General features: G+C 38.5%; 1 long non-coding RNA gene across 3 annotated transcripts in view; it reads left to right on the plus strand.

Moving 5' to 3' along the window:
- The window catches only part of LOC309792150, an 86,668-nt gene that overhangs the window by 17,466 nt on the left and 45,292 nt on the right, over positions 1–23,910 (plus strand). For all 3 annotated transcript variants that reach the window (XR_014291607.1, XR_014291608.1, XR_014291609.1), the window contains exons 2-3: positions 22,529–22,587; positions 23,357–23,446. This is a non-coding gene — a long non-coding RNA (uncharacterized lncRNA). The remainder of the gene's footprint in view (positions 1–22,528; positions 22,588–23,356; positions 23,447–23,910) is intronic.

A 23,910-nucleotide genomic window follows, 5' to 3' on the forward strand; every position in this document is an offset into this window, starting at 1 on the left:
AGTGATAAGCCACCGGTGACAGCTTGTCTTATTTTAAATAGAAACCCATTTAGAGACTAATTTAAGAATAGTTGAACTTGATATAGTCCTCCTCTCAAATGGTGCAGATTTTACTCTTAATTTTTGAAAAGTTCTTAAAGGAAACTGAGAAACAATGACTTTTCTTGTTTATTTTGGCTTGTTTGCCTTTTTACTGTGTTCTATTTTGGGGTTGGGGGGGTGGCCATTCCTCAGAAAACTAGCGTATGAACTTCATCGTGAACTTACAGCATGTTTTCGATCTTAAAACAAGGCACCAAAAATGCATTCAGAGAACAGGTAGATAAAGTAGCATTGCTATGATTATGGAGAAACAGTAGTTTCCTTTTAAGCCTTTCTCTTTCAAGAGCTTATAATTTTCTGTAAAAGCCAAACATTATCCCTTGGCCAGGTATGTTTTATTCTTGCTCTGATTCTGTGTTAGAAAGTTTGATTTAAAAGGGAAGGTATTAACATTTTGTCTCCCACACAAAGAATGTTCATATTTGTATTTAGTTTTTTGGTAAAACTCAATTTCATACCCCTGAGCCTTCCTTAGTTTGAAGAGTAATATCAATATCTTTTATCTACAAGGAGTATCGTTGCCATTGTGTGTGTATTTGTGTGTGTGTGTGTATAAAATCGAAACCTGGAAATATGGCATACACTGTTGAGGATATTAGATAATCAGTTCCTGATGACTGTACTTTATTTGCACAGAATTACCAGATGACAACCAGTTTTGACCGTCTAATGTAGTAGGTGATATGGCATTCTCTATCGTCTGGGTCATATGGGGGTAAAATGATCTCCATTTTATGGTCTCCGTTATCCATCTCCTGGGCCTTATAAGAGAAGGGAACTAGAATTTTAGAAATGTGCACTGAGAAAATTGGACTCAAGTTAGCAGCCTAAAAAACAGTAAAACCAAACTGTGTGTGAATAACAGTTTTTCCCCCTTTATCTTGTGCAGATTGAGGAACTGAGCTATAGGGGTATTTTTAATGAAAGGTGAATAAGCTATCCGTAGCTTGTACAGAAAACATCTCCAGCTATACTAAATATAAAGCTGTCAACTCTCTGAAGATCTCTGCAGTAATTACTCATCCATCTCAGTTGACAGCGACGGCGTGCAGCACAGGTGAGAGCTGCCTCCGGAGCCAGGCTGTGCGAGGGGTTCAGAGCCCAGTCCACCAGCTCCTGTGTCGCTCTGGGCAGACTGCTTTCTGTCTCACACTCATTTACAAAAAGAGGATAATACTACCTACCTAACAGGGCCGCTAGGAGGATTAAATGAGTTAATATGTGTGAAGCACTTAGAACACTAGGTAAGTGTTAACTATTCTGATTATTGATGCATATCTATCATACATTTTAAGTGGCCAGTTTTCATAGAGAGTTTGGCATTTGAACTGGGCCTTAAAGGATAAACAGGATTTGTAAAAATGAAATATAAAGAATTTAAAATGGGGAAAGCTGTGTGAAAAAAAAGTTGCAAAGAGGAGGTGAAGAATCTTTTCCCCTCCTTTTCTCCTTCCATTTATTGCCTACTAGCTTTACACCTGCCGCAGAGCTCAGCGTTGATGGGTGTTACATAATTGTATTCAGCCCTCACGATAACCCTACCAGATAGGTATTTTAAAATCTCATTTTACAGATGGGAAAGTAGCCATAGAAGAGTAGAGTCACTTTTTCAGAGTCACCAAGTTAAATGCTTGGCCTAGTTCTGACTGTAAAGCTCAGGTTCTTAATTATTATCCAGTACTTCCTTCCTAAGAGTGGACTCTCAGAAGGTGATTCCAAAAAATATTTTAAGAGAATGCTCTGGGGTTGGCGTTCTAGACATTCATAGAATTATGATTATTGGGGATTAACAGGGATGCACGTGAGCACTTTGTCACAGCGAAAGACTCTGGATACTGTGAATGCTGGTCATTTCAGAAGATTGAAGAGAAACACGTGTGCCAGTGCTTGCCGAATATATCGCTGTTCCCCGTCATTCTCACGGTGTGGAGGTGCTTGTTTTTTTTCTGAACTGAGAATGGTAGCACTGGGTTGTTGAAGTTTTTATTATTTTTCTCATCAGAAATTATACAAATTTCCCTTGGACTTCAGTGCCTCAACTTTAGTTGCCTCAGATTGACTGCTGTTTGAGTACCCTTTTCAGTTTCCTACATCTTAGGTGTGTCTACAGTTCTGCTTCCCAGTCTTCAGCATTTTTGGTTTCATGTCCGTGGGGTTTGTCTGGAATATAATGAGGATGATCGTAATTCTATTGCTGTTTATTCCTTCTGTCCTCTAACTAGTTTGTCACGCTGTCTTCCTTTTGAACCTTTAATGGAATTGATCATTTCATCCTCATACTTTTCGTCTCAAGGAGCTCACTGGCCTTGACTTGAATTTTAAATTGTTCCGTCCCCATGTACTACTTCCTTCCATTAATTAGCTGATGGCTGTTTTTTTCCCTCCGTAGTTTTAATGCCTTCTATACTATTTAAAACTACTCTTTCCAGAAGATACAGCCAGCAACTCAGGTGCTAGCCTTTATAAAACTAGAATCAGACTAAAATGAACTAGAATCTTGGTAACTAGTATCTTTCCCTAGAATTTATATCTTTCTCTCTGCTTTTAAGAGAAAAAAAAAATCAGATTTAGCCAAAAATTTCAAAAGAAAAAGCAGAAACATGCGGGATTTATCAGTGAATTTACCATTCACGTCGGCTGTGTAGGCTATAAGAAACTTGGAAGGTTTTTACTTTTACTGTACCTTTTACTTATTTTTTTTTTTTAATCATCCCCGTCATCATGAAGCAGGCCTTTATGACCTGTCTGGACCGTTGCAGCGGTCTTACAGCCAGTTATTCTGCCCACCTCCCCTCTTTTAGATCACATATATCAGCAGCAGTCTGATCTTTCTTAAACAGGCTCTAATCTTGTGTCTTAAAAGTCTTCTCTGGCTCCTCGTTGCCTGTAGTATTATCTAAATCCCTAACATGCTGCACTCAACCTTGGAGCCTCCTCTAGACATGGTAAGCTCCATGAGAACAGATATTTTATCCACCACTTCCCCCATAGCTAGACCAGTGTCTGAAACAGCTATTCACTCCATGAATATTCTAGGCCAGGGCTTCCCAAAAACAGGTCCTAGGTTTGCCTCTCATAGGTTACAGGTTTGTTGAGAAGCATTGGTGGGTGCTTTCCACCTTTGGGATGGCCAGATGGAGCCTGGCTCATCCAGGACTCCACTGAGAGTAATTGGAGTCTAAGGTCTCTGCCTGATGACTGGTGGTGTGCTGAGCACAGGCAAGAAGATGCTCTGCGACCTGCGTATCTACTTTAGCTGCCCACTTCAGAGCGTCCCACTGCCCACGTAGGTGAGGGGCCATGGGGCTGCTGGAGAGTTTATGATGCAGGTGCCTGAGCAGCACAGCCAGAGGTGCTGCTACTCAGAAGTGAGGGTAGACTCACAGGAGGTCAGTCCGGGGTTCTCAGCTTCTGGTAGAAGCCTCCTCTGTCTTCACTTACGTTGGATACGTTTGTTACTTCTGTGCTGATATTCCCATTTAGTAGCATTCCAGTTAGCCATGGGCTGACCAGTCCATGATCTGTGTAATTAAAACCAAGTTTATCTTTTATAATTTTAGATTTTAAAACCTTTCTTCACTTCAAAGTGAAAGCGAAGAGTAGTGTTTATAGTATTGTGTTGGCCAAAAGGTTCGTTCGGTTTTTTCCATAAGCTGGCTCTAGTAGCACTTAGTTGTCTTTAACTTCATTCAAAACCATTTTGTTAGATTGTATGTGACAGCTGTCACATCAGCGTGCATTTCAAAAAAAAGGCTTATCAAAATTGGTGAATTTTTGTGTAACCATTTTAATATTGAAGATGGAAGAAAAAAACATTTCCGGCATATTATGCTTTATTATTTCAGGAAAGGTAAAAATACAACCAAGACGCGCAAAATGATTTGTGTAGCGTGTGGAGAAGGTGCTGTGACTGATCGAACGTGTCAAAGGTGGTTTGCGAAGTTTCATGCTGGAGATTTCTCACTGGACGAAGCTCCACAGTCGGGTAGACCAGTTGAAGTTGATAGCAATCAAATTGAAACATTAATTGAGAACAATCAACATTATACCACGCGGGAGATAGCCGACATACTCAAAATACCCAAATCAAGCACTGGAAATCATTTGTACCAGCTTGGTTATGTTAATCACTTTGATGCTTGGGTTCCACATAAGTTAAGCCAATAAAACCTTCTTGACTGTATTTCCCCATGCAATTCTCTACTTAAAAGTAACAAAAACATTCCGTTTTTAAAACAACCTGTGGCGGGGATGAAATGTGGATACTGTACAATAATGTGGAACGGGAAAGATCATGGGGCAAGCTAAATGAATCACCACCAACCACACCAAAGGCTGGTCTTCATCCAAAGAAGGTGATGTTGTATATAAGGTGGAATTGGAAGGGGGTCCTCTATTTTGAGCTCCTCCTGGAAAACCAAACGATTAATTCCAATAAGTACTGCTCCCAGTTAGACCAACTGAAAGCAGCACTCGATGAAAAGCGCCCAGAATTAGTCAACAGAAAATGCATAATTTTCCATCAGGATAACGCAAGACCACATGTTCTTTGATGACCAGGCAAAAACCGTTGGAGCTTGGCTGGGAAGGGAAGTTCTGATTCATCTGCCGTATTCACCAGACATTGCACCTTCAGATTTCCATTTATTTCGGTCTTTACAAAACTCTCTTAACGGAGAAATTTTCAGTTTCCTGGAAGACTGTATAAGGCACCTGGAACAGTTCTTTGCTCAAAAAGATAAAAAGTTTTGGGAAGTTGGAATTATGAAATTGCCTGAAAAATGGCAGAAGGTAGTGGAACAAAAGGGTGAATACGTTGTTGAATAAAGTTCTTGGTGAAAATGAAAATGTGTCTTTTAGTTTTACCTAAAAACTGAGGGCACTTTTTGGCCAACCCAATATTACTGTCATTATATCATTACTGATGGATGGACCTAGTTAGCCTGTTTAGTGTGAAAGCAGCCAGAGTTGTTGATGTTCCTTTGTTTTTGATTTTTGCCCAGGTCAGTTAATGCCACGTCAAAGAGAATTCTGTAGAACTCTGTTGTCTTCACACAAACCATGACCCTCATGGTTGTTAGGTCTTTCAGATGCAGACTCATGCTTTCAGGAGGAAGGTTTTCAAGAAAGTGTAGGTACAAACCTGTAAACGCTATTAACATCTATATAGTGCTTTATTGTTTCAAATATGCTTTTATACTCACATAATTTTATTTGTTTAAACTTCACAGCCACTCTGTGAGGGTTATTTTTAATTTCACATTATAGGATTTTCTTATTTTACAGATTGGGACACTGATTCTGAGTAGTTAAGTAACTTAAAAGTCACACAGCCAGTATATCAGTGGAAGTGCAAGCATTTGATCGAACAGGTGTGACTTCAGGGAAACAGTGTAAACAGACTTCATGGAAGATAAATTACTAGGAGAGTCATTTACACCTCTTGTCCTTAGAAAAGGATTCTTTTTCTCAAGTAAAGCATTAAGTAGATTTCTTACTAGAAAAGCCTGAAAAATTGAAAACAGTATTTAAAATTAAATAGATACAAATGGATAATTTCTGAAGATTAAAACAGCTTTGAAAAAAATAAAACTCAAAAAAAAAGCAGCTTTGAAATTCGGACATACATAGTGAGAAGCATGACAACCATTTAAGATTTCACATGTAGAGGTATGTCTAATATATAAGTGTGTGGATATATATTCTCTGTGTCACTAAGGTTCACAGTTAGGGTTTCTTAGATCCTTATTTGTTGAAATCTCCTTTTGCTTGTACACTGAGGCTGAAGTTGGCAATTTTCCTTCCAGGTGTGGATTTTGAAAATGAAGTACACTTGTTGAAATGTGAATTGTATCATCGTGATGCATTTATATGGTGCTACCCTCCAGGATTATGGGAAATTTTCAGCGTTGTAGTTTGGCTTATGGTATATATGAATCATGGAGAGCACTCTAGGTCTGTGAGTTACCGGTTTTGTTTTGGGTGAAGTTCATGGTGTTTAAGTGTCTAAAAAAGAGTTTGGAGCCTCTTGCATCCTCTTGGCTGAAGAGACTCTGCCTTGGGACTTCCCTGGTGGTCCAGTACTTAAGAATCCGCTTTACAATGCAGAGGACGTGGGTTCAGTCCCTGGTCAGGGAACTAAGATCCCACATGCCACGGGGCAGCTAAGTCCGTGTGCTGCAACTACTGAGCCTGCATGCCGCAACAAAGAGCCTGCGTGCCACAATGAAGGAACCCACATGCCACAACGAAGATCCCACGTGCGGCAACTAAGACCCGACGTAGGCAAATAAATAATTTTTTTTTAAAAAGAGAATCTGCCTTTCAGTTATCTGAGTGCTGTGGGACCACAGACCTGCTCAGCTTACCTGATGTAAATGGTCTTAACACTCACAGCCAGCTGTGTGTCACTGGTGACTAATTTTACCCTGTTTTTGACCTAGGACTTTCAGTGGGCAGTATTTGAAGAATCTGAAAGGATTCTTAAAAATCTAAAAATCTTGAGAATCTAAAAATCTGGCTGCTATTCAACTCACTATCAGTTTTGACTGTGGTCAGAGAATTTTATTTAAAAAAAATACAGGGAATTCCCTGGTGGTCCACTGATTAGGAGTCCAGGCTTCCACTGCAGGGGGCACAGGTTCGATCCCTGGTCAGGGAACTAAGATCCCACATGCCATGTGGTGTGGCGAAAAACATTAAACATTTTTTTTTAATTTAAAAATACAAATTTCTGATTGCCCTATAGTTTAATAAAGCGTTTGATCATTTTATCCGAACACTGCCCTACCCTACCTCCCTTCAGGTTTGAAGCATTCCTGGGCAAACTTTTTTTCAGTAAGTACATAACAAATCAGTGCTTATGTGTAGCTATATGGCACCCCTATTGTGGAAAGCTACACTTTCTTTGTTCCGAGCATTAATGGAGAAAATGCATAATTACACTGAAATGGTAAACTAAATTATCCATTAACACTTCCTGGGGTTTTTTTTTTTTTTTTTTTTTTTTTTTTTTTTTTTTTTTTTCTTTTTGCGGTATGCGGGCCTCTCACTGTTGTGGCCTCCCCCGTTGCGGAGCACAGGCTCCGGATGCGCAGGCCCAGCGGCCATGGCTCACGGGCCCAGCCGCTCCGCGGCATATGGGATCCTCCCAGACCGGGGCACGAACCCGTATCCCCTGCATCGGCAGGCGGACTCTCAACCACTTGCGCCACCAGGGAGGCCCCCTGGGGTTTTAATATAACCTTCTCTCTCTACCCAAAAGGCAACATGCATTTCGTCCATAATATCGATGCTCCATTTTAAGTGAATAGTTTTTTTCATTTTTGATCTGTAATGGTGATTAGGGTGACCAGTTAGTCCTTGTTTGCCCAGGACTGTCCTGGTTTTAAAACTGATAGTCCCTTTCAGTCCCAGACAAACCCTAATGCAGGGCTAGTGGTCACCCTAACAGAGAGCTCTTCTGTCAGTGGGCTTTAGGCATGTTATTGGAACTATGGTAGAAACCTAGATCAGTGGTTAAAAGAATTTAGTGTGCATCAGAATTACCTGGAAGGCTTGTAAAACAGTGATTTCTGGGTCTCGTTCCCTCTAATTCCTGATCCATTAGGTTTGGGGTAGAAGCCTGAGAATTGCTTTTCTAACAGTTTCATAGGTAGAGCTGAGGCTGCTGGTTTGGGGTCAAGCCATGTCCAGTGTGAGTGTGATGGTGTTTTATTCAGATTTGTGAGGAAAAGGAACTGCTTCTCTGCTGATGAGCCTAAGCACTAACCATCCCGAAGGGTGTTTGTGTGTCTGAGCTGTGATCATGCAGCACAAAAAACAGCTGATCCCGTTAAAGGTGACAGAAATGGGGGGAAAGTTTAAAAAAAAAAAAAAAAAAACAGTCGAATTGAAAATAAGTCATTTATACACATACATATATATGTATACACACATGCACGTACACATTGTATATACACACATATAGTAAGTTTTTTAGGTAAACTTTCATTTGATTATCAATTTGAATATCACAAAGTATCTGATATGGGTCGTTACTTCCAGAGAACACATATTCATTATTATAGCAGAACTGATCTAAGCTGGGTGTAGTAGGGATAATAGTACCCACCTTGCCTGCTTCTCAGAATTATCACTATGAAAATCCATATGAAAGGTGTGAACATGCTCTGCAGACATAAGATGTCATGGCGATGATTATCATGTACTTTACAACTGAGCACTGCTTTTCAGCGCTTTCATCTTCATCACCTCATTGATTGTTTTCAGGTATTTCAGTTTGCCAGGCTTATTTGTCCTCAGAGGTAGTCGCCATGTCGGTGGTTCCTGGATAGTGGCTCATAGTCAATGGCTGAGCTTGCTCAAATCACTTCTCCAATTTGTACCTTCTTCCTCATCTGTAGGGTAGAATTAATGCCTGTCCTACTACTAACCTTAGAACTAGTTATAAAGCTAGCTTGAGAAACTGTATGAAAACACGCTCAAGCCTGTGTTACATATGGCAATTGGTAATAATGAGTAAATCATAAGTAAGCCTCAAAGAACAGGAAGCATGTTGTTTTCATCTGTCTATCCTAAGCACCTCATCACTTTATAAATTTTTCAAGTGGATTGAGTTTATTAATTTAAATATTTTATCATTTTCTTTTCCTTAGTTTTTTAATCTCTGCTTTTTTTTAACATGAAGCATATAGAGGGTGATAAGTATTATTGAATAGGTTGAAGAAGAGAAGAGAATATCTTTTGGGGTATCTGGGGTTTTTTTTTCTTTTAATGTGGACGCTTTCTGCTTCATAACCTTTATTACTGGTCTGTGAATTCTTGCCTTTTGCCAGCTTTTTTTCCCAGTCCCACCCTGCTTCCCTTAAGACTTGGCATATAACCTCTCTGCTACTAGTCCAAGCAGTGTCCCTGCCTTAGATTTCTCTTAGAGGATGCAAAATCTAGGCCAACTGAGAAGTTATTTTTTTTTCAGCATGTTTATCTTAAGTTACAAAATGGTATTTCTTAACTATTTTCTTACGTAGTCTAGTACAAGTTCCTGTACCCAGGAAAACTTCCTTATAATAATACAGTTGCCTCTTGGTATCTGCGGGGCATTTGTGCCAGGACCCACCACAGACTCCAAAATCTGCAGATGCTCAAGTCCCGTAGCCGGTCCTCCACATCCATGCTTCCGTATGTGCAGATTCAGCCAACTGCGGATCTTGTAATACTCTATGTATGTATGTATTGGAAGAAATCTGCATATAAGTGCATCCGAGCAGTTCCAACTGTTGTTCAAATGTCAGCTGTACTTTTGAGGAGTAATGTCTTCATTATGGGTTGTCACATTGAAGGGAATGTATTAGGTGTCTAACTCGTTTTCAGCGTTGTACTTGTGGGATCTATGGTGTGACAGAGTCTGTGGCAAATGTGGCCTGGCATACGTTATATGTGGATACTCAAAACTATCACTGACAGATTGATTTGACAAACATTTCCAGTTTCTGCACAGTAGCACTATGCCAGCCAACAGTTCATACCCATTTCTGTCTGAACAGCAGATTGTATGAATCTAATGTGTGTTTTGCCCGTTCTTATAAAAATTTGTAAAGGGAAAAGGAAAGCGCTAACGCTAGTGGTAAGAATGGTAGCTCTCAAGTATGTAATACATTTATGACAAACACGGAAATCATTAAGCGCACCAAAAATTGTTCATCTTTAGCCTCAGCTGTACCTTCATTAGATTTGACCTGCTTACTCTGGTTTTGATGATGAATAAAAGAACAAAAAGAACATTTATGAAATACAGATTATATATTATTATTAGAGTTTGTGTCTAGAAGATACTTTCAAATTATAGAATGTATTTCATAATGGATTTTCTTATATTTAATTATTCAACTTCTGTACACTTAATTTTCAACTGTCTTCAAGAATACATCATAAGTGGAATTCCCTGGTGGTGCAGTGGTTAAGAATCCGCCTGCCAATGCAGGGGACACGGGTTCGAGCCCTGGTCCAGGAAGATCCCACATGCCGCAGAGCAACAAAGCCCATGCACCACAACTATGAAGCCTCTGCTCTAGAGCCCACGTGCCACAGCTGCTGAGCCCATGCACTGCAACTACTGAAGCCCGTGTGCTCTAGGGCCCGAGTGCCTCAACTGCTGGGCCCATGTGCTGCAACTATTGAAGCCCACACACCAAGAGCCCGTGCTCTGCAGCAAGAGAAGCCACCACAGTGAGAAGCCTGCGCACCTCAATGAAGAGTAGCCCCCGCTCGCCACAAGTAGAGAAAGCCTGCGCACAGCAACGAAGACCCAATGCAGCCAAAAATAAATTTAAATAATAATAAATAAAAACCAGCATTTTCTTAAAAAAGTAATACATCATAAGCAAATGTATAACATTTGACAAAATGCCCTAATAACCCTGAAGAAAAGATTCTGTGTATTATAGAATTATGTGTAAGTTAAATACAGTAGCTCTGATAAAACATTTCTGTCATTTGATCAGCCTTTAAAAAAAATTAAACTGAGAACAGAGGGGGAAATTGTTTGAAGAAGAGAGTTGTAATCACTGGTTTATTGCAACTTAATGTGCAGCATCCTAATTAGTCAAGTATCATGTACCTACCTAGGCATGAAATAACTATATTTTAAAATTTAAATCTGGAAATCTTCAATTGTAGAACAGCTTGAATAGCCTTCGTTGGAAATAGCCACTGGGGTTTTTGTTTGTTTGTTTTTTTGTTTTTAAGGTATTTATCTTCAGAAACAATGAAGGTCATCTTGTATCCATAGAGACCACATGCACTTTCCTCATTATTTCCAGCATTATTTCTGTAATGGGTAGAGTTTTATGACATTTAAACCAAAAAAAATTTTTTTCAGAAAGCAACTTTAAATATTATCACACGGTAAATATCAGTGACTGAAATTACTTACTCCATAGTTTCTCAAAGAAATTAATTAATATTAGAAAATTAGTAGCCTCTCAAAATTGTGTATGTTGGTGTGTTCAGTAGTTATCCTGCAGGGTATGTGTGTGTGTATGTATGTTCATTTCTTGGAAATCACTGAAAATTGTAGACTCTAATTGTTTTAATTGTTTTTTTTAAGAGACAGTAATTTCACATGCTTTAGATTAAAGCAAATCTTGGTTTCAGTGGGGTGCAGATTTTTTATATTTCACCTAGTCTTCCGTCTCTCTTTCAGGAAAGTGGTGTGGGAAACAAAATGGTTTCAGTGTATTATTGTTTTATAAACAAAGCCAATGTCATGAGTTTGTTTGCTTATTATCTACTTTGCTTTGTTCATGTCCATGGACTGCACATCCCTAACCTAAATCAGCTGGGGACAGGGGAAGAAAATATTAGACACTTACTCGGTTTAGATCCGCTACCAGTAAAACCCACTGTATTAGCAATCTGAATTAGGACACTTTTGTTAATGAAGAGAGTCGCTTTTAATGATAATATCAGGGCAACAGTCATAAATTGGGACTGTTTCGGGCAGATGTATGGTCAGTCTGATCATTAGGGTTGTCATTCTAGTGTGTTGTTTATTATTAATTCTGAAACTCTGGGTTTAGGAAGAGAAAACCTCATTTTTGCATGTAGCAAAGAGAAAATGTATCTTGTAGGATAACTGGGTAAAATCTTTAATGTTACATATTTGCCAAGACAACTTTATAATGCATATTGTCTTTTGTAATTTATTTAGGAAAAAATTGCTGTTGATAAACTGCTTCTCTCTTGCCAATGCATAGCATTCACTTTATCATTTTTGTCCCAAGATGTCACAGATAGCGTTCAGGACTAAAAAGCCTACCAATCATTAGATAAAGATGGTGACTGGCAACATTTGTGTTTATTCCTTCTGTTAATTCGTTGTCCAGAAAGTCTGTTGTTGTAAACATCCCCGACTGGAAGCTGTAAGACACGGCTAAGCTTTCAGTCAGATGTTTGCTGCTACCGGCTCTTCACAGACATCATTTCGGGATAGTTATATCTAAGAAGTGGAACAGGGGAGGCTATGAAATGTGTGGAAAACACCAGGAGTCTTTAGGTTTCTTCATTTACTGCTCTCTGTGAGAATGCATGTTTTATGCTAGAGTTTAGTGTGGGATGCTGTCCGAAGAACAGGATATCCTGTAGCAGATGCCATCTGAGCTTCCCAGACTTAAGATGCTGCTGCTGCTGGGCCTTAGAGAATTTAGTTAAAAAAATTTTTTTTTCCACTATGGGTTCTTATTTCTGTTTTTGCCCTGGCAGTGAACTTTCATTCTTTATTGCCTTTCCAAGTAGGCTAGAGTTTAACTTCCCAACAGTTCAGAAGACCGATTTCCTCCTTTAGAAATTCTGGAGACGTTATTGAGAGTACATTTATCACCACCACCCCACCCTACCGCCCAGCAGTACACAACCGAGACATTTCAGTTTTCTCTGTAGTGAAGAAGTGTACAAACTTGGTCGCTAGCCTCTCAGCCCCCTGCCCCCCCCCCAACTTCCTGTTCTCCACCCAGAATGATGTCACAGCTCCTAGTCAGAACTGTCCTCTAAAAACTTGCAGGACTTCAAACCACTGAGCCTATTTACAACATTCACCATTGGTTATATTTGTCTTATTTATTGAGTATATTTTCCTGAGTATCTTCAGGTTATCACTTGCCTTTTCTCTTCCTCATTAGAATGTTGCTGCCTTGTGAGCAGGTGCACTGTATCTATTTTTTGTGTTTCCTCACAATGCTGAGCAATACAGGGCTTTTCTCACAGGTGGCATTCAGGGCAGACTATTGATAACACATAATTTTACAACAGCTCTTTTTCTGAGTTTTGAAAATTTGTTTTCTTAGCTCTGTCTTTTAGACACTGGGAAACATTTCTATTTTATTGAAATCTTTCTCTTTAATAAAGCTTTGGTATTTTTATCATGTATTAATATTAAACTGCTAAACATCTTACTGTGTTAGGTTCAGCGCATAATTAAACCAAAAGGTAAAGTTCTTGCTAATTTTTTACATGCATGTCTTCCTTGATTAGATCATAAGCTTTCTGAGGGTGAGGACATTATATCTTTATAATTACCAGTTTTCCTGCCATCTGTGTCCAGTAGAGCACCTTGCCTGTATGGGGCCCCACTAACAATTTTGTTTTGTTGCAGCAGTGTCTACTATTTGCTTATATCTTTTATACAGATGAGCAAATGACAGTTTGGGTCATAATGTAGCTGCCCAGATGTATTCGTGCTGCAGCACTGATTCTTAAATGCTCCTTTGTGCTAGTTTACAAGACTTGCGTGGCCAGAGTGGAGGGAGGTGGCGTAGGTAGTTGCTTCAGACCCAGGTAGCTTTGCAAGTTGAAGTATAATTTTCAAGCTTGGTGATTAACATGCAGCAAGTATCCCTTCATACTCAAATCTTAATAAACATGCTTTATTAAGAGTTGACCCTCTGATTTAGCACATTGGAGGCCTTGGGTTCCAGATAGCAGCAAACAGGGCCATTTGCTCTAAGAGCCCAGGGAGTGCTCCCTGGAAAGGCAGAAAGAGTCCTCTGGTAATAGGGTTATTTTGTTAGACAAGGTGACATTGTTTCCTACGAAAAATTTTGTTACATAGCTTTGAAATTCAGTAAGGTAGATAGAAACTGCCTAGTTTAATAATTTGCCTAGCTGAATTTGAAAGACTTTAAAGTGATAGCCCAGATCTATGCTAAAAGAAGGGTGGCTGTCCTGCACAAAGCTGTGACACTCTGCACAGCCGTCCACTCATCCCTGGATGCTCAGGATTAATGTACAATCTGTGTTACGTAACATTTGTTCCATGTTATTCTGCCCTAATGAGGTGAATCAGAGACCATGTCAGCTTTAATTCTGGATGCCCTTGCTTCGGTGTACTTCAGTACAGCCTTTTAGTCATTTGCAGATGACTTCTTTATGTTGTAATTTGGAAGAACCACAAAATTCCCAGTGGCCTGCAAATTTAGCAATTGACTATACAGAACAAATGCTTTAAAATGTTAGAGCATTAGTATTTGCCAGTGAACCAGTAACAGCTTATTTCCCCATTCTTGAACTTAGTATTGAGGAAGACGTGTGTGGTCTTTATTGACAGGTCTTAGAAACCTCAGGAATTCTTTACAAAGAAGATATTTTGATTTAGTTAATATTGAAAGTAAAACATTTTTAGTTACTGAATACCATTTTCTGAAAATGACAGGTTTTTTCCTTAGCATTTGATTTGAGATTCCTTAGGGGTTACTTTTTTAAGCAGACAACTACAGAATTGTCTTCAAGTTCATTTCCAATTAGATATGCTCATGTACAAATATTCTTGGTTAAAATTACATTGTTGGACGGATCTTCATTGGTCTTGATGCCTGAGTCCCTTTTTACGCAGAGCCAGAGGTGGCGTGGGGCGGGTGACCCAGAAGTGGGCGGTGAGCTTCGGATCCCAGCGTGCCGTCCTCATTGCATGCAGAGCACTCTGACTGTGGCCCCTTCTGTGCCTCTGGTTAAAAGTCTGTTCACTGAGCGAATGTGCCTCTATTTGCTGTGTGTATTCAGGGAAAAAAAAATTCAAGTTTGAATATCAGTCTGAACTTAATTACTTTTCAAAATTACGCTTTTTCAGGCTGTCTCTGCCAGTTTCCCCAGCCTGGTTCATTATGGGTGGACATGTGATGAGTGTTTTGGCATTGCCTTCCCCCACCCCACCCCCAATCTGTAGCATATGACAGACTTTCCAACAGTTTGATGTTCACTGCTATCTTTGCTCTGGCTTTCCAGCGTATTTGGTGAAACAATTTCATCTTTACTCCATTGGCTTTCAAATATTAGCATGTATCAGAATTACTTGGAGGGCTTATTAATTAAAATACTGGCCTTGCCAGAGCTTCCCATTCAGGAGGTCCGAGGTGATGCCGGAGAATGTGCCTTGTTTTTCCTAAATTCCCAAGTGCTGCCGATGCTGCTGTCCTGGGTCCAGGCTTTCAGAAGCGCGGAGCTCATCTTACATCCTTTTCCCTGTTCGGTATTAAGCCCAGGTAGCGACTGAAGAAAAATACGCATAAAATCCCCAACTCAAAAACATGTAGTAATCCAAAAGTTTGTTTTGAAAAAGGTTTGTTGGAAACCTGAGACCCATTTTTCTCCCAGAGAAAGCATCCTATTAATTGTCTAGCCCACAGAACCTATTTGATTTGCAAAGAAAAGCAGAGGGAAAAAATAGTATTGCAGTGGAATGCTTGAAACAAGAAAACAATATACTTGTAGAGAAAAAAAAAAAAAATGTGTGTGTTTAATCTTGAGAACTGGTGCTTCAGGAGAAGTAGCCCGAAGAGGACGAGAGAGGCCAGGTAGAGATGGGATGTTCCCGAAGGTCCTGGAATGCCTCTGAAATTCCAGAGATTTTTAGAATTTGCTGGCAGTGGTTCTTAATATTTAATTTTACTTCCAAATTTGAGGATTTCCTCTTCGTTGGTGCAAGTGTACTGATCGGGCCACATATGCTTCGTAGGGGCGTCGGTGGTAATATTTTCTTAATCAGAGGAATGCAAAGAGACGAGGGATTTCTGAGAGGCAACTTAGCAACACTTGGGCCAGTAGAAGGTGTACTGAGATCAGAGTATGGGAGAGATGTTACTGGGGCGAACTTAACTGAATTATGAGTTGAGGGAGGAGATGGGGAGAGGCTCGAGGAGGGGGAAGAGAAATGAGGAAAAGGAAGGCTCCAGCTAAGCTTTGAGCTCCTCAGAGGTGTATTGTTAACTTTGTCCTTTACCCAAAACAGGAATCTCCTTCCTGAGGAAGAATGGGTGATTGATGCATCGTCAAGGCCATCAGCCAGGTTCCTCTAAATGCAAGTTCAGTTGTTTTGAAGAGAGGGATATGGGAAGATGAGAGGCTGTAAACTCAGCCACATTTAGATCGGGAACATTTACAAGATGTTTGCTTACATTGCCATAAATTATTTCAGTGAATAGAATGTCACTTCTGCCTTTTCCCTTGGAGTTTAAACTTTGTCTCAAAATACTTTTGGATTTGACTTTTGCCTCATTTATGTCAATCTTTGTAAGTCCTGCTTTAAACCAAGTTTTCAGTTCATGTAAACATCCTACACTCAGCTGTAATACATGGATCGGCTGGGAGGTGGATGTTTACTTCAGCTGACTTGGAATCTCAACCATTAACACTGATACAGGATTTGGCAAAAATAGTACACGGAGGCTTGATTTTTTTTAATGTAATAACTATAAATTTTAATTACCGTCATATCTTTTCAGTTGTGTCATTGTATCTCTAACATGACATAAGACTCTGGGGTTTGGGGCAAAAGAATGTCTTGTTTGGTCGGTGACATCACATTTGTAGCCCTTTCAGTGTGCTCTGACAAGCAAGGGCTCTGATATTAGACATTTGTAGCCATCTGGGCTCTGCCAGTCAATTTGGTATGTGATTTGGAGGAGGGAAAGGCGCTGTTTCCCACCTTGGTGTTTTTCTCATCTGCAAAATAGGCATGGTATCCACTTCACAGGATTGTTGTAAGGATCGGCCTCTGTGATCAATGCACAGTGGTTCATTCGTCAGTTCCTGTCACGCTAAGTCCTGATAAATGCTAACATGCTAGCTGTTGTTAATGCCAGCTATAACGCCTAATAATAGTACATAGCATATTTTAGGTGTTCAGTAAATAATTGCTGTTATGTTTAAAGTAGATCTAACTCATTTTTATTTTAGCAATAAAGATGATATCAACTTTCTGATTTAATGGAAATGGTTTGAATCTTTGAAATCACTGTAATTTAGTGGTAGAGTTTTGAAGCCTAGCTTCTTGAACTCATATCCTGGTACTGCCACTTACTAGCTATGTTATTTTGGGGAAGTCATTACTCTCTCTGTTTCTTCTATCTGCTAAATTGGGATTATAAGAGTACCTACCTAATAGGATGGTTATGAGATTAAGTGGATTAATATTATAAATGAGTTAATACCAGTAAAGTGTTAAAGTAATTCCTGGTACATACTAAGCTCCTGAAAAATGGTAGCTATTATTATTGTTATTACTATTATTATTTTAAACATGTGTTTGTCATCCTTTTTTTTCAGAGTATAGTTGTGCCATACATTTGTAAATAAAGACAACCTAATACCTGATAACTAGTTCTAGGTATGAATTGTTTGATTTAAATGATACTTTCATATTTCATGCTTTTATTGAAAACACTCTACTTAAAATTAATTTTCTGTAACTGTTTTTCAACTCCATGAAATCAGCTCTACTTTTCTTTTTTTGGTGACACATCCACATTCTGTACAGGTAAAACACAAAGTAAACAACAACCACGAAATCAAAATGACTTAAGAAGTACATATTATTCTTTCTAGCAGCTTGGCAAGTATCCATAAACTCTAATCTGTGCCTAAATCCAGAATTAGAACTCACATTTGCTGCTTCTCCTCTGGAAGATGTCTATGTGTTATGAAACATTCACAATTAAATAAAAAATGTGGAGTCAAGTCAGGGAGACTTGTTCTTGAGTAGGTGAGTGCTGTCTTTCTAATTGTATTCTATTTGTTCAATATACTAAAGTTTTAAAATTTTATTAAGTGGGAGCTGTTCTGTTATGTGCTTGGATGTAAAATGTATATTTCAGTGAGTTCCACATGTTCATTTAAAACTTGTCAAGTGCTTAGGTTATTTTCTGATTTATAATACTTCAAGAGAAATATTGCAGTGCATTATGGAAGCATCATATAACCTAAGGGTAGTTTTATGAAATATATTTTTTCAGATTAAGCATATGTGAGAGTTCCCCATCAGTTTACCTTTGAACCTCAGTGAACAGAATATAAATTTTTTCTTTCATATTCCCCAATATGAAAAAATATTTAGCATATCATATGGTTTAGGCTCCCAAATGGCCTATAGGTTAAATTCCTAATTTATAGTGTTTTTTAATTTATTGCTTTTTTCTTTTGTTTAATAGCCCTGTATCTATATCTTTATATTCCATACTTTCCTGATTATATTATGGGGTCTTTGATCATTTGGGCTATCAGCTTTGCCTCACTTTATCACTCAGAAAAAGCTCCACATGAAAGTTGAGTTATAGTTAAGTGAAAATTTTTTTTTCACTTTATCTTCTTTTAGTTAATACTGTAAATTATTCTGTTATACTGAGCTGTCTCTCACCCTTTAGAAAATACATGCCTTGATTTCTTTAAAAACCGTACATTTAGGGCTTCCCTGGTGGCGCAGTGGTTGAGAGTCCGCCTGCCGATGCAGGGGACACGGGTTCATGCCCCGGTCCGGGAAGATCCCACATTCCGCGAAGCGGCTGGGCCCGTGAGCCATGGCCGCTAGGCCTGCGCGTCCGGAGCCTGTGCTCCGCAGCGGGAGAGGCCACAACAGTGAGAGGCCCGCGTACCGCAAAAAAAAAAAAAAAATACATTTATTAGAAATGTAAAAGAAATTTTTTTCTGATGAACATGTGCTTATCAGTTTTAAATGTTACAGAATTTGGGTAAATGTTAAGATGTCCCCATTTTCCCCCCTTATTTTCCAAATGTCATTTTTTATTTAATTGATTGATAGAGCATATAATATAAAGTTGGATTTTTCAATAATATTTGAATATGTTCCAAAATTAAACTCCAACCATTTTCTATCAAATTTGAAGATTTGATATCTCTCCTCATAAGTATTTGCTGTGCATTTGGCATAAATTATTTAACTTCTTCCTGTTTCATTATATCTTTCTCATTTCATCAGTTCCCAGTAGTAGGATTTTATGGTTCCAAACAAATGTGTCCTTTGGCTTCAGTAATCAAAAAATGTCAGTTAAAATGGGGAATCTGATACACATGGGTTTACCTTTTAGTTCTATTCGTTTCAGTTTTTTTAAAAAGCAATTCTACCATTAACATTAGCCTTAACTTCCTTTAATTTTATGGAAAATAACACATCCCAAGGGTGTTTGTATAATTTAATACACATTATTCCTGTGAGGCTGAGTAAAACTGTTCTGGGAATCAAAGTCTTAGCAGTAGAACCTGTTCAGTCACTTAACTGTCTTGGGACTAACCAGATGCAATTATAACTGGCTTAAAAGTTCTGACCTTTTCCTTGCTTATTTCAAAGTGATTCTTTAAAGACTGTTAAGCTATGTGTTTAGTATTTGTCCTACTGTCTAAAAATATTTAAAAACAGGGTTTGGGTTATTTGTTTTGTTTTTTAAAAGTAGTTTGAGAACGTTTCTTTGCTATTTGTTCTTCATGCAAGTTGTATAGGAGTTCAGATTCCCTGGGAAAATAAGGGTTTTTGCAGGGTTTCTTTGATTGAAAAAGTATAAAAGGTCGCTAAAGGTATACAGTTGTCTTAATTTTGACATAAATTTTTCTTATACTATACGTTATCTCTGAAAATTTTTGTTTTGGGTATCCTGTTTATATTTAATAATTGTTGATTAAAATTATGTAGTAACTAGTAGCACAAGAAGTTTCCATGTTAACCAGAATACTGGGTTATTTTCAAGTAAATGTATGAGTATGAATGAGAAACAGAGTTTGGGAACTGGGTACTGGCAAATCCTTCATTTTCAGATAACTTTTTTTTTAAGTTATTATTTATTAATTCATTATTTATTTATTTATTTTGGCCACACCGGGTCTTAGTTGTGGCGTGCGGGCTTCTTAGTTGTGACATGCAAACTCTTAGTTGCAGCCTGCATGTGGGATCTAGTTCCCCGACCAGGGATCGAACTCGGGCCCTCTGCATTGGGAGCGCAGAGTCTTACCCACTGGACAACCAGGGAAGTCCCTTCAGATAACATTCTAAATGTGTGGTCATTCATTCTGTAATATTTAGAGTAAACATGAAGAGTATATAAAAATACTCTCTTCACATTCACATACCACAGCCTGCCTTTTTCTTACACTCTGAATTATTAACAGTGGTGATCCTTCCAAGCTCTTGTCGTGTTTGTACACACATATACCTTGGTGATATGGCTGGGATTTATAATACCGTGAAATCATACTGTATATGTATCTTATACTTTTTTTTCATGCATTGGAGAACTTTCCATATCTATGCATCACGTATTTTTCTTTTAGTTCCATATATAAATACACCACAATGTACTTTTTTCCCTATTAGTGGAACCATAGGTTGCTCCAGTATTTCACTGTTTTAGGCAGTCTTGCAAAATACAGAATATTTTGATTCATACTTTGTGTGATAATTCTATAAAACCATTTGTAAAGGTATAATTGCTGTGTCAAGGAACATGTCTATTTAAAATACTTACAGGTACTGCAAAATTATTCTCCAAGGAGTCTGTGCCAGTTTATACTTTGGCTAGCCATGTAAGAGAGTACCTGTTTCCTCACATCCTTGCCCCAAAGCATTACCATTCGTGTTCATTTTTGCTGACCTGATGGTTGCAAAGAAGTATCTGTTTTTATTTTCATTTCCTTGTCTAAGAGTGAAGCTAATATCTTTTCACATTTTCATTGGTTTTCTTTCTTTCATTTTTATTTTTTTGATTGTATATTCATGTCCTTTGCCCATATTTCTTTTGGTTTGTTAATTTGTTCTTATTGTTTTTTAGGAACTGTATGTATTTTGGATTTTTTTTTCTTTCTAAGTTATTAAATGTGTTGCAGATACTTCCTCCTAATCTGTCATGTGTTTTTTAAAATTTTATTTTAAATCATTATGTAATTTTTAGTAACTTCTGGGTTTTGTTGTCTTAGGAAGGCCCATACCATCCTCAGTATTATAAATACATTATGCTGGGGACTTCCCTGGTGGCGCAGTGGATAAGACTCTGTGCTCTCCATGCAGGGGGCCCAGGTTCGATCCCTCGTCAGGGAACTAGATCCCACATGCATGCCGCAGCTAAGGAGCCCGTGTGCCGCAACTAGGGAGCTGGCGAGCCACAACTAAGGAACCCTGGAGCCGCAATTAAGGAGCCCTCGTCATTTCAAATTTTATTTTTAGTTACCTAAAGATTTCTTTTCAGACGTTTATTCTGATCAATTTTTTTAAACCATAAAACTCATATAAAACGGAAAGTCTATTCTATCAGTTCTTTATCTTTGCGTTAACAGTCCTTAGACCTCGGGTGTTCCCCTGAGTTTGTCACTCATTTTAATACGTCTGTCATTATTACTGTCTGAGTATTCATAAATACCACCGAAATAGGAACACCTATTACGGTACAGGTACTTATTACTTTCGAAATGTTCTCATCTAACCCTCGCAGCAGCCCTTTAGGCTTAGTGTAAGTGTTATTAGTATACTTTACGGTTCAGGAAACTGGGGCTCAGGGAAGTTAAGTTGCTTAAAATCACAGAGCAGTTAAAGTGATGGAGATCCCTGACCTCAGAGCAAGTGTCCTGGGTACCATAAGTGGTTCATATATGCAGGCTGTGGGTCTCAGGCATTTGTGGAGATTAAAGAAATAAATGCATGGGAGAGATCTACCCTCAAATATACAGTCAATCTAGAAAGGAACACCTATAATTTTTTTAAGGTGTGTGATTAAATGTGTGATTCTAATTTTCATACCTTTCAGAACCAGTGTATGCTGTGCTACCAAATAAATGCTCACTTTTGTCCTTTTCCTATTAATAAGTTTGCTGATATTCTTTGGCTCCTGTCAATTTTCATATTGTTACTGTTGTAGAATCAATAGGATTTATAATTGGGTCTTCACTTTAAGGTGGGAAATAAACGCAGTAGTACCGAGAACGTTGCATATCCATTCTCTCCATCTGTATGTTAAACCTAAACCACAACAGGTTTACCGTGCTCATGCGCACTAGCCATGAGCAGAGTCATCTACATTAGAATTCCAGTCAGTCTTTGTTTGTTTTTTTTTTTCAAAGTCTTAATAGTCGTCCACCTTGAACCTTTAAAGTATGTTTTTAAAACTGCACATATGATAAGAATGATAGAGTTTTATTATGACCCTAAGGAAGTTATTTCAGCTTTTTGTTTCCACACAAGCATTTAAAGTTTTCGTTTCAAACTAAACAATGAACAGTTTGTACTGTTTACTTATGTTTAAAAAAATGATTGAACAGATCCCAGGCAGCTCAGACAGGGCAGGTAGAAGGCTCCGAGGGCTGACATTAGGAAAACTAATCCAAGTGCTTAGAAAACTTGATGTAGCCATACCATACAGGAATGTGTACCGTACAGTTGTAGGTAGAGCTCTGGGTAGACCAGAGTACAAGTCTTCTCTGAAGTTTTCAGGATATCTGGGATTTGAATTCATGCCTTGTATTTATCTTCGTATGTAATAGGTCGAGTATGTAAGAAGCAGTGTTCATAAAAGCTGGCAAACCTGTTTTACTTGTTTCTCAATCTTTTCAGATCACTGCTTATAAAACACTGACATTTACAGTAAATATCTTGTTTTAAATACAGGCTCACCCTATCAAACCGTGTGTCCTTGCGCTGCACTCATTTAATGACCTCGCCCTTTGGTAAGTTGGAATGTGGTTTGAAGTGGCTTTTGGTGATGGAGAGTTTGAAGGAGTTAAAGGGAAAAGCAGGAAGAGAATAACATTTTCAGGGAAACGTGATCATTCAATGGACAGGCCCTTGAGAGAATAAGAGATTGTCTCTATATTATGTGACCTTTGGCTAATTCCTGAAGCATACTCACTTCCTATGCCTTGTATGTAAATGAGAACATTACAGTTTTATAAGTCCCTTTATCTCTGTGATTCCAGTGATTGTTTTATTGTGTGTCTGCGTATGTCAGTAGCTCACAATATTTAGCAGATTGAGTTCTAGGTTAAACCACTTGGATTCATCTGTAAAATGGGGTTACCTATCTCCTAAATTGCAGTGATAGTTTAATTAGATAATCCAGATAATCCCTTGGCACACTATCTGGCACATACTAAGCCCTCCTGAAATAACTCACTCTTCAAAACTCAGTTCAAATGTCTTAATATTACCTGGATCTTGGACCTTCCAGGTAGAAGGGAGGGAGGTTCTTCTCTTTGTGTCATAAGTATGTCTTTTACTATCTTCTAGTTGAGCACTATCACTGGTACTAAAATTATCACTAATTTATTTACATGTGTCGTTCTCTTAAATTATGAGCCCCTTGAAGACAGAAACAAACAAGCTTGTCTTCATAAATTCAGTGTCTGACATGATAAATTTTGTTGAAAGAAGAAAATTTTATTCTTGTTTTATTTTATTTTTATTATTAATTTTTTTTTTTTTTTTTTTTTTTTTTAGTTGCGGCATGCAGGATCTAGTTCCCGGACCAGGGATCGAACCCGGGCCCCCTGCGTTGGGAGCGCAGAGTCTTAACCACTGGGCCACCAGGTAAGTCCCTATTCTTGTTTTTAAATACGGTCCCCTCCCTCTCTCAGTGGAAGATAAGCTTGGAGCAAAGGTGTCCAGTAGAAATGTTCTCAAAAACCCTGGGCATGTTCTCAAAACACTGTTTTTTTTAACAGCTATTTAATTGCCACTGTACTGCCAAGGATTAAATCAGTTTTTTACTTTGCTTCTTCACAGTGTTTTCCTTATAAAAAATTAAAGTAAGAAAATGACTGCCAGGTGGAGAAAACTGTCCACTGAAGAATTGTATAAAGGCATCATAATGACAGTATAAAAGTTGATCTTGGAATCAAGGCCTTGGGTTCATGTTATAGCATCTGCTACTTTCTAGCCATATGACAGTGATCAATGATTTTATCTCTCTGGCTCTACAAAGTGGGAGTACTTCTTGTTACTTGTAACAGCAAGAAAAATAGACCACAGGGTGTGAAGGGTTACAGTTAGTC

Source organism: Mesoplodon mirus, assembly GCF_964341445.2.
Source record: "Mesoplodon mirus genome assembly, chromosome: 16".
Lineage (NCBI taxonomy): Eukaryota > Metazoa > Chordata > Mammalia > Artiodactyla > Ziphiidae > Mesoplodon > Mesoplodon mirus.